Genomic DNA, 12,197 nt, shown 5'->3' with positions numbered 1-12,197 from the left:
CCCGTCCCAACTTGTGACCCACATCAAGGGCAGTGGTATGTACCGTCCTGTCTATAGAAAAGTGTTTATAAAAGATATACTGTTGCTTTATCAGCAGGGGCAGATTATATGACGGCAGCTGGTTTCCATCCACTCGTAAATGTATGGAGGGTTATTTTTGTCATACTCTATATGAATAAAGATCTGGCTTGTGCACCCCCCCCCCCCCCCCCCACACACACACACACATATACACTAGAGACTGTTCGCCCCTCTACTAGAGATTATGCCCCTCTCCAATTCGAAAGGTCATTTCTACTGGCCAACCATTGACCAAATATCTAAAACTCTACCGGGTATACTCAAAATAGCCGTCGAAACCCCTTCTTGCTCCGTTTTCCAGTGTAGCACCACCCCTATAATCGTAACACGCTCGTCTACCGCCCCCCCCCCCCCCATCCCCCCCACACACACTGCCAAAATGTTTGGACATGCGCTTGTAGAATAATAGGCACATATTATGAACTACGGCCATTGATGTACCTGTTCTATTACACTTTTTGGGACGGTTTAAAAAGTTGGTTTTGTTTAACGACACCACTAGAAAACATTGATTTATTAATCATCGGCTTCTGGATGTCAAACATTTGATAATGTCGTAGTCTTAGAGAAAACCCGCTGCATGTTTCAATTAGCAGCGAGGGATCTCTTATATACACTTTCCCACAGACAGAACAACACATACCACAACATTTGATACATCAGTCGTGATGTACTGGTTGAAACGGGGAAAACTCTACCAGAGAATAGATCCACTGAGGTGATTCGATTTTACGACACAAACATCTCAGACGAGTGCTCTACCGACTGAGCTACATCCTGTCCTTGGTTGGGACAGAACAAATCCCCGAGACCACCGACAGCGATCGATCCTCCGACTCACGGTACCTCACCTTCACTAAGCCAGGTCCCGCAGCCATCTATATATGTTAGATAACAAGGAAGGAAATGTTTTATTTAACGACGCACACTACACAGTTTATTTACGGTTATATGACGTCGGACATGAGTTAAGGACCACACAAATATTGAGAGAGGAAACCCGCTGTCACCACTTCATGGGCTACTCTTTTAAATTAGCAGCAGGGGATATTTTATATGCACCATCCCACAGACAGGATAGTACATACCACGGCCTTTGTTACACCAGCTGTGGAGTACTGGCTGGAACGAGAAATAGTCCAATGGGCCCACTGACGGGAATCGATCCTAGATCGATCGCACATCTTACGTCCCGCCCTTGATAGATACCAAACAGTCTTATATTATATTGAGTCATCGTTAATTAACTAACATGCTGAGATTCATAAGACGTGGACCTAGGATAGTTGGGTTGTTTTTGGTGTGTGTTTGGGTGTGTGTGTTCTTTTAATATTAGGCTCAAACTGTCAACTGGCACGACGAAGTTGGCCAACTCGACGGTTGCGTTGTAATTTCCCCCAACTCCCAACTTACGACGGGTGCGCTCAGATTAACAACTAATGGGTTATACGACGAGAATCGAGTTGTTAGAGCGCTCAGATTAACAACTAATGGGTTGTACGACGAGAGTCGAGTTGTAAGAGCGTTCAAATTAACAACTAATGGGTTATACGACGAGAATCGAGTTGTTAGAGCGCTCAGATTAACAACTAATGGGTTATACGACGAGAATCGAGTTGTTAGAGCGCTCAGATTAACAACTAATGGGTTGTACGACGAGAGTCGATTTGTAAGAACACTCAGACTAACAACTAATGGCTTATACGACGAGAATCGAGTTGTTAGAGCGTTCAGATTAACAACTAATGGGTTATACGACGAGAGTCGAGTTGTAAGAACGCTCAGACTAACAACTAATGGGTTATACGACGAGAATCGAGTTGTAAGAGTTCTCAGACTAGCAAATGGACAGTCGTAGAAATCATGAGAGCAGAAAGTTGGTTAATTTTGTCGTGACAGCTGGTAGTTTGTGTCTCGCTTAACTCTCTTCAAATAAAAACTTTGTATTCGTCTTTTTCCACTGAATTTACAGCACCATTATAAATAATAGTACATATATATTTGTTGATTATTTCTTCTTTCTTTGTTTAAAGGTTTCCCAACAACGGATAACTTGACTCTAGAGAAACAAACAACTTCATGTAAGTTATGATATATTGTATGTGTGTGTGTGTGTGGGGGGGGGGGGGGGGGGGGGGGGGGTAAAGGAATATGACTCGTCACAGTCTGCACATAACTGTGATACCGAAACAACAGGAACGAAGGAAGGAAATGTTGTATTTAACGACACACTCAAGACATTTTATTTAAAGTTATATAGCGTCGAACATATGGTTAAGAACAACACAGATATTGAAAGAGGAGACCCGCTGTCGCTACTTCATGGGCTACTCTTTTCGATTAGCAACAAGGGATCTTTTTTATATGCACCATCCCACAGACAGGATAGTACATACCACGGCCTTTGTGATACCAGTTGTGGAGCACTGACTGGAACGAGAAATAGCCCAATGGGCCCACCGACGGGAATCGATCCTAGATCGATCACGCATCAGGCGAGCGCTGTACCACTGAGCTACATCCCGCCCCTCTGAAGCAACAGTTTTATGGCCGCCATCTTCTTTCATCACAGCCCATTGTCTTTTTCTCCTGTATGGAAGGAAATGTTTTATTTAACGACGCACTCAACATATTTTATTTACCGTTACATGGCGTCGGACATATGGTTAAAGACAACACAGATATTGAGAAAGGAAACCCACTGTCGCCACTTAATGGGCTACTCTTTTCGATTACCAGCAAGGGATATTTTATATGTATCATCCCACAGACAGGATAACACATACCACGACCTTTAATATACCAGTCGTGGTGCACTGGCTGGAGCGAGAAATAGCCCAATTAGCCCACCGACGGGGATCGACCCCAGACCGACCGCGCATCAAGCGAACGCTTTACCACTGGGCTATGTCTCCCCCACCCCCACCCCCACCCCCCACACCCTCCAGTATGAAATGCACTTGTTTGCAATTGATGTAGCCCAGTGGTAAAACGATTACCTGATGCGCGGTCTGTCTAGGATCGATCCCGGTCGGTCTAGGATCGATCGCCGTCGGTGGGCCCATTGAGCTATTTCTCGTTTCGGTCAGTATTCCATAACTGGTGCAACAAAGGCTGTGGTATTCCTGTGCATGTACAATATCCATTGCTGTCAATCGAAAGGAGTAGCCAATGGAGTGGCAGCTGCGGGTTTCCTCTTTAATTATCTTCATGGTCCTTAAAACTATATGTCCGACGTCATACAACTGTAATCAAGGGTGTGATAAACATTTTAAAAATACAAGCTGAACTGATCTTCAAAGAACTGAAAACTCTTATACTTTAACCATTTCAAATCTACTTGTGAAAATCATTTTACAAAATAAAGAAAAGCTCAACTCAGATAATAAAAAGAGCTGGGGAAAAGACATACATCCCTGTGTACTAGCAATTAAAATGTGTTGAGTGCGTCATTAAATAAAACATTTGTGGGTTTTTTCTATATAATCAATAATGCTTAAACGCGTGTGTGTATATATATATATATATATATATATATATATATATGTGCATGTGCATGTACATGTACATGTACATGTACATGTACATGCACATGCACATGCACATGCACATGCACACACACACACACATACATATATATATATATATATATATATATATATATATATATATATATATATATATATATATATATATAGTCAAACCTGTCCTTGCGGCCACCTGTAATCAGCGGTCAACTGCCTTAAGCGGCCACTTTTTTCTCTCCAAAACGATTTATAATGTAAATACACCTGTAATAAGCGGTCATCTGTCTAACGCGGCCAGCGGCCACCTAAATCGGCTCCCAAATCGCTAAAATACCTGTATTAAGCGGTCACATTAAATATTTACTTTTGTACAAAGGGATATTTTAACAACAGAGATAATGTGCATCAAATACTAGTACCCATTCAGTCCCCACATCTCTACTGTGTATCAAGTAAGAAAGTATGACTGCAATGCATCTAATTGCCTCTGGGCACGCTACGCTTGACATTTGTAGATTCAATTACTATGACAATACACCGCATGAAGTAGGAATTAAATAATTAAATGGAAAAAGAAAACAAACTTTTTGAGAACGGTTAATTTAATATATTCCATTTGTATTTTTCTGAAGGAGACATGTCATAAGTTGATTTATAGTCAATTGTGAAGCATACATCCGTTGATTAGCAGTACAGATGGTAAAACAACAACAAATGTTTTAAAGACTACATATGTGACAACCCGTAATCAGCGGTCACCTGTCTTAAGCGGCCACTTTTGTCTACTCTTTTGTGTGACCGCTTAAGACATGTTTGACTGTATATATATATATATATATATATATATATATATATATATATATATATATATATATTTAGAGAATAACTAACGAGCTACGAGGAATTACGGATTATCTGTCCCGAGTTAATTAATGTTGTAAACCCGAGCCTCTGGCGAGGGTTTTACAGCATTAATTCACGAGGGACAGATAATCCGTAATTCCTCGTAGTGAGTTGGTTATTCTCTTTATTACCCATTGTCAATCTTTAACGATTTTAAAAGTATATTTACGTTCTCGCTGCTGTAACAACTAACAAGCTCTACCAGCCATAACAATATATTCATACGCGCCGTTACCGGTGCACACCCAACAGTATCCACCAAAGAATAGTTCAAAAAAAAACCAGTCAAAATAATAAAATAAAGACATTTTTAAACATTTGTACATATATTTTGATTTTTAATTCCGTAAATGTTCGTATCGTAAAAAAATATTTGAAGTTCGTAGTAATAGTTTGACCGATGAATGGAATCATGAATGAACAAAAAGTAGTCCCGGCAGTATGTAATTGCCAATCAAATCTTGTCTTTTTAAAGCCAGCCAATCAGTGACTGTAGAAGCAATCTGCACACTGTGCAGAGATCGAAAAAATATTACCCCGTATATATATATATATATATATATATATATATATATATATATATATATATATATACACACACATATACATACATACATACATACATACATACATACATACATACATACATACATACATACGTACATACGTACATACATATATATATATATATATATATATACATATACATACACACACACACACACACACACACACACACACAACTCATCTTCTCCTAAATGCTTCTTGATTATACTGTTATTAATAACTTTGGCTTACATTCAAAACCTAAGCTCAGGCCACAAACTGTTACGACGGAGTTGGCCAATCTCACGACTTCTACGATTGTCCTGTTGCTAGTCTGAACTCTCTTACAGCTTGATTCTTGTATACAACTCTACAACCGATTAGTTGTTAATCTGAGCACAACCGTCGTAACTTTGGTGTGTGTGTGTCGAGGGGGGGGGGGGGGGGGGGGGGGGGGCGATTACAACGCAACTGTCGAGTTCGCCAACTCCGTCGTAACAGTTGATAGTCTAACACACTAGAAACCTGTTTTATTTAAAAACGAAAACATATCACATCAACCTGTCGTGTAGGACACTATAATATTGTCGTTGTTTTGTTGACTTTTAGTTTTAGCATTCACAGAGGGCGACTTGGAACCAAAGAAACATAAACCAACGTGTAAGTTGGACAGAATTGACTGTAGTCAGTTTGCGTCAAAAAGGAAACGATGAATTGGCATGTAACTGCATGCATAAACTAAATATTAAATAATGCTGAAAATTTTAAAACCACATTAGCTCGATATATGGGTGGCTGGTACTAGGTATGTAATACGTAGGCTGGTAATAGGTATGCAGTACGTAGGCTGGTGATAGGTATGTAATACGTGGGCTGGTGATAGGTATGTAATACGTGGGCTGGTGATAGGTATGTAGTACGTGGGCTGGTGATAGGTATGTAGTACGTGGGCTGGTGATAGGTATGGAGTACGTTGTCTGGTGATAGGTATGTAGTACGTGGGCTGGTGATAGGTATGTAGTACGTGGGCTGGTGATAGGTATGTAGTACGTGGGCTGGTGATAGGTATGCAGTACGTGGGCTGGTGATAGGTATGTAGTACGTGGGCTGGTGATAGGTATGTAGTACGTAGGCTGTATGTAGGCTGTACGTAGGCTGGTGATACATATGTAGTACGTGAGCTGGTCATAGGTATGTAGTACGTAGGCTGGTGATAGGTATGTAGTACGTAGGCTGGTGATAGGTATGTAGTATGTCGGCTGGTGATAGGTATGTAGTACGTAGGCTGGTGTTAGGTATGTAGTACGTGGGCTGGTGATAAGTATGTTCTACGTAGGCTGATGATAGGTATGTAGTACGTGGGCTGGTGATAGGTATGTAGTACGTAGGCTGGTGATAGGTATGCAGTACGTAGGCTGGTGATAGATATGTAATACGTAGGCTGGTAATAGGTATGTAGTACTTAGGCTGGTAACAGGTATGCATAGGCTGGTAACAGGTATGTATAGGCTGGTAATAGGTATGTAGTACGTAGGCTGGTAGTAGGTATGTAGTACGTAGGCTGGTATTAGGTATGTAGTACGTAGGTAGGTAATAGGTGTGTAGTACGTAGGCAGGTAATAGGTGTGTAGTACGTATGCTGTTAATAGGTATGTAGTACGTAAGCTGGTAATATGTATGTAGTACGTAGGCTGTTCATTTGTGTGTAGTACGTAGGCTGGTAATATGTGTGTAGTACGTAGGCTGGTAATATGTATGTAGTACGCAGGCTGGTAATATGTATGTAGTACATAGGCTGGTAATAGGTATGTAGTACGTAGGCTGGTAACAGGTATGCATAGGCTGGTAATAGGTATGTAATACGTAGGCTGATAATATGTATGTAGTACGTAGGCTGGTAAAACGTTTGTAGTACGTAGGCTGGTAATACGTATGTAGTACGTAGGATGGTTATAGATATGTAGTATTAAACAAAAGGTATAAATGCACGTGCAATTGCTTTACCATCTCTTTTCCAGCTGTTACCGTCACTTTTTGGGATTGTTTTTGTAGTTTTTTTGGTTTTTAGTGGGTTTTTTGGTGTGGGTTTTTTTGTTTTTTTGTTTTTGGTGGTGGTGGGGGGGGATAAAGTTTAAAATTTGATTTGGTTAACGACACCACTAGAAAACATTGACTTATTGGATATCAAACATTTGGTAATTTGGACATTTAGTCTTAGAGAAAAACCCCGCTACATTTGTCCCATTAGAAGCAAGGGCTCGTTTTTATGCAGCATCTGACAGAAAGAATAACACATATGACGGCCTTTAGTATACCAGTCGTGGTGCACCGGCTGGAACGAGAAATAGCCCAAAGGGCCCACTGACGAATAGAGAGGAACCCCGCTACATTTTCCCATTAGTAGCAAAGCATATTTTGTATGCACAGTCCCAGAGACAGGATATAGCCCAATGGGCCCACCGACAGGATCGATCCTAAACCGACCGCACATCAGGCGAGCACTATACCCCTGGGCTACGTGCCGCCCCTCAGAATGACTTGTACGAGACTATAATATTGTCGTTGTTTTGTTGACCTTCAGTCTCACCATCCACAGATGATGACTGGGAAGCAAAGAAACACAGACCAACGTGTAAGTTGGACAACATCGACTATATAGTCCGTTTTGAGGCGGGACGTATCCCAGTGGTAAAATGTTCGCTTGGTGCGCGGTCGGTCTGGGATCGATCCCCGTCGGTAGGCCCATTGGGCTATTTCTCGCTCCAGCCAATGCACCACGACTGGTACACCAAACGCCGTGGTATGTGCTATCCTGTCTATGGGATGGTGCATATAAAAGATCCCTTGCTGCTAATCGAAAAGAGTAGCCCATGAAGTGGCGACAGCGGGTTTCCTCTCTCAATATATGTGTGGTCCTTGACCATATGTCCGACGCCATATAATCGTAAATAAAATGTTTTGAGTGCGTCACCGATGTATAAAACAAAGAAAATAAACTCCTTTAACATGCGTTTAACGGTAAATATGTTCATTACAAATTAACTGAACACGAGACTTCATGAAATTACAAACTTTTAGCATTTTTTTCCAAAACATTGTCTAAAATATATTCATGTTTGCATAGCATTATAACCGGCCTCGGTGGCGTCGTGGCAAGCCATCGGTCTACAGGCTGGTAGGTACTGGGTTCGGATCCCAGTCGAGGCATGGGATTTTTAATCCAGATACCGACTCCAAACCCTGAGTGAGTGCTCCGCAAGGCTCAATGGGTAGGTGTAAACCACTTGCACCGACCAGTGATCCATAACTGGTTCAACAAAGGCCATGGTTTGTGCTATCCTGCCTGTGGGAAGCGCAAATAAAAGATCCCTTGCTGCCTGTCGTAAAAGAGTAGCCTATGTGGCGACAGCGGGTTTCCTCTGAAAACAGTGTCAGAATGACCATATGTTTGACGTCCAATAGCCGATGATAAGATAAAAAATCAATGTGCTCTAGCGGCGTCGTTAAATAAAACAAACTTTACTTTGCATAGCATTATAAATGGGGCGGGTCGTAGCCCAGTGGTAAAGCGCTCGCTTGATACGCGGTCGGTCTAGGATCGATCCCCGTCGGTGGGCCAATTGGGCTATTTGTCGTTCCAGCCAGTGGACCACGACTGGTATATCAAAGACAGTGGTATGTGCTATCCTGTCCGTGGGATGGTGTATATAAAAGTTCCCTTGCTACCAATTGAAAAATAAAGACTATAATATGTTAAAATTATCAAATGTTTGACATCTACTAGCCGATGATGAATAAATCAAGGTGCTCTAGTGGTATCGTGAAATAAAACAAACTTTAACATTATCAATGAAACACAGTATTCAGTGTTATTTATACATGTATATAGATTTATGTTTGTTTTTCCCTGCTAGCACACGTTCCAGTCATCGTTGGTATTGGTGTCGTTGTTGTGGTTGTTGTTGTGGCATGTATCATCACAGCAGTCGTACTTATCAAAAGAAGGTAAATATGAACGTTGGCAGGACCTTTCATTTTAGTACTGGCACGTGCCACGCATAAGCGTACGAGATAGGGGCGGAGGAGGCGTGGGGCAGCTATTGTTTAGTTCTGGAAAAAACAAGAGAAAATTCGGGCAAAATGAGCTGGCCTGAACAATTTTCACCAAGTATTTTGATTATTCTAACCACAATAGTAATCAATGTAAAAATGAGTGGCGATTCGTTTACAACCCTATGTAGCTGTTTGGTAGTAATGCTAATATGAATAAAAGTTGTAATCCAGATTCGGGCATTTTTGTTTAAATCTGGCACAAATCAGCCCCCCCCCCCCCTCCACCCCCACTAAAGAAATGGGAGCTCGTACACCTATGTTGCCACGTGTGTTTAATAATTCAAACGTATCCGTGTCTAGTAATATAGATTATTTGTTTTATTATTTGTGTGTTTAGTACAATAGCTATTCATTCTCCTACTTTGCCGTGTATTTAGTACTATAGCTATTTATTATTCAGCTTGTTCTTGTATATAGTATTATATATAGATTATTGCATGAGCGAGAGTGCCATATGGAATTTATAAAACGCGTTAGAGAATTTTTTTATTCTCCGAGCAATAGCGAGGGTTATAAAACAATTTCCAAACTAATGAATAAATGAATGAATGTTTAACGACACCCCAGCACGAAAAATACATCGGCTATTGGGTGTCAAACTATGGTAAATGCAAAACAATTTCCAAACGAATGCCTTTTTTCATATTATGAAAGTTAGTTATTTCTGAGCCTTTTTTTTTTTTTAAATTGCAAGCAAAAATAGTTTTCCTTTTTGTTTTCCAAAACACTTTTCTTCTTACGTCAAACCAAACTGAAATTATTTACAAAATAATTTTTGTAAGAGGATGGGACAGACTATAAATGTGTGTGTGTGTGTATATATATATATATATATATATATATATATATATATATATATATATATATATATATACACACACATTGTAATGTATTTATGCCCGCAACACGCTGTGAAATGATCGACAATCCTAATAAACATATTCGTAATTCGTATTCGTAACTATTACAGGAGAAACTCAAACCGCAATGGCGTCGTCCAAGAAAGGTCTCTAGTTAAAAACAGTGTTTACTACACGGCTGTCGGAGATGGTGACGCCTTTGACAGACCACGCCAACCGGATCCGGTAACCAACGATCAACAGGCACCTGGAGGCAGTCAGACCTGTGTGAACGGCGAACAAGAAATAAAAATCATCAACCCGTTTCGTTCTGGTGTGAACTCGCACAACCAGCTTGATGCAAAGTCTCGAGGACATGACTGTGGTTCGAAACTCCACAGTCCTGGTCGTGAAGACGATCCATATGAAATCCCTGTGGTGAAATCTCCCAATATTAACAGTGCTGGTTTGGAAACCTATAATCACCTTCAAGATGCTTCTGGTGAAAGCAGTGTTCCCTGGACTGGCGAGGAAACTTATAACCACCTTCAACATACATTTGGTAAAAGCAGTGTTCCCTGGACAGGCGAGGAAATTTATGACCACCTTCAAGATACATCTGGTAAAAGCAGTGTTCCCTGGACTGGCGAGGGAAATTACAACCACCTTCAAGATGCTTCTGGTAAAAGCAGTGTTCCCTGGACTGGCGAGGAAACTTATAACCACCTTCAAGATACATCTGGTAAAAGCAGTGTTCCCTGGACTGGCGAGGAAACTTATAACCACCTTCAAGATGCTTCTGGTAAAAGCAGTGTTCCCTGGACTGGCGAGGAAACTTATAACCACCTTCAAGATACATCTGGTAAAAGCATGGTTCCGAAGATCAGCGAGGCAACTTATAACCACCTTCAAGATACTTCTGGTAAAAGCAGTGTTCCCTGGACTGGCTAGGAAACTTATAACCAGCTCAAAGATGCTATGGATATAGCCAGTGGTTCACGATGCGTCGAAGAAACTTATAATCACCTCCAGGATACTACAGATAAAAGTGGTTTGTAGACTAATAGAGAAATCTATAGTAACCTCCAAGACGCTACCACTAAAATCAGTTGCCCATGGACTACTGACGAAACCTATAATCGCCTCAAAGACGCAACCAATAAAATCAGTGGCTCGCCGACCGATTTGGAAACCTACAACCATATCCAAGATATGACCAATAAAAGTAGTGCGCTCCTGGCCGATGAAGAGACATACAGCCACTTTCAAGATACACTAAACCAAAACAGTGGTCCACGGATCGGCAAGGAAACTTATGACCATCTCCAGGAGTCTATCAATAAAACTGTTTCACCGGCTTGTTTCAAAACCTATGATCGCCCCAATAATATAACCGATAAAGGTTGTATTCCGCGGACTTGTGACCAATCCTACGATCACCCCAATAATATAGCCGATAAAGATTGTATTCCGCGAATTTGTGACTGTCACGGGGATTCTATAATTCCCGTAACTGAGTAAAACACGATTATCAAAATATCTCTCCTAACTGTATATCTATTAGATCTCTCTGTAACAGGCTGTTAAACCTAGTATGGCTCGTCTCTAGGTATGATCAGAGATACGATCTTATATAAAGTATATATTATTATAGCACGTTAGTTCTCTAGAAAACACAACAAAAACACAATACACTTTGGAATCTGTATTAATCTACGCTGACAATTGTACAGCCGTAGTAGTTAATTAATAACAACAATAATAACAACCCAGAACTGATCACTTAATTAGTTAATCTCTGGGTGTCTAGTTACACAATATGCGAATCACTTCACCGTTACACCACACCCACACGTGTGATAATTGAGAAACGTTTACAGGAGAAGTTAATTAATAAAGGAATTACAACACCATTCCTAACTGGTTAATTTTTAATTAACCCTTACTACTCGTTCAGTAACTTGTGATAATTTAGGAACGCTTCTTGGGGAACTTAATTAATAAAGGAATTACAGCTCTATTCCTAACGGGTTAATTTTTAATTAACCCTAACTACTCATTCAGTAACCTTGTAACACAGAATTAATACTTATCACAATAAAGACAATAACCTACAGTGTACCTAGGGTCTTCTAGGATGACTGGCTAAGCTTTATATTACCAAATACTCATATAATGTTAGAACAAA

This window comes from Gigantopelta aegis, chromosome 15 (assembly GCF_016097555.1).
Source record: "Gigantopelta aegis isolate Gae_Host chromosome 15, Gae_host_genome, whole genome shotgun sequence".
NCBI classification, from domain to species: Eukaryota; Metazoa; Mollusca; class Gastropoda; order Neomphalida; family Peltospiridae; genus Gigantopelta; species Gigantopelta aegis.
Note: the sequence above shows the minus strand (reverse complement) of the source record.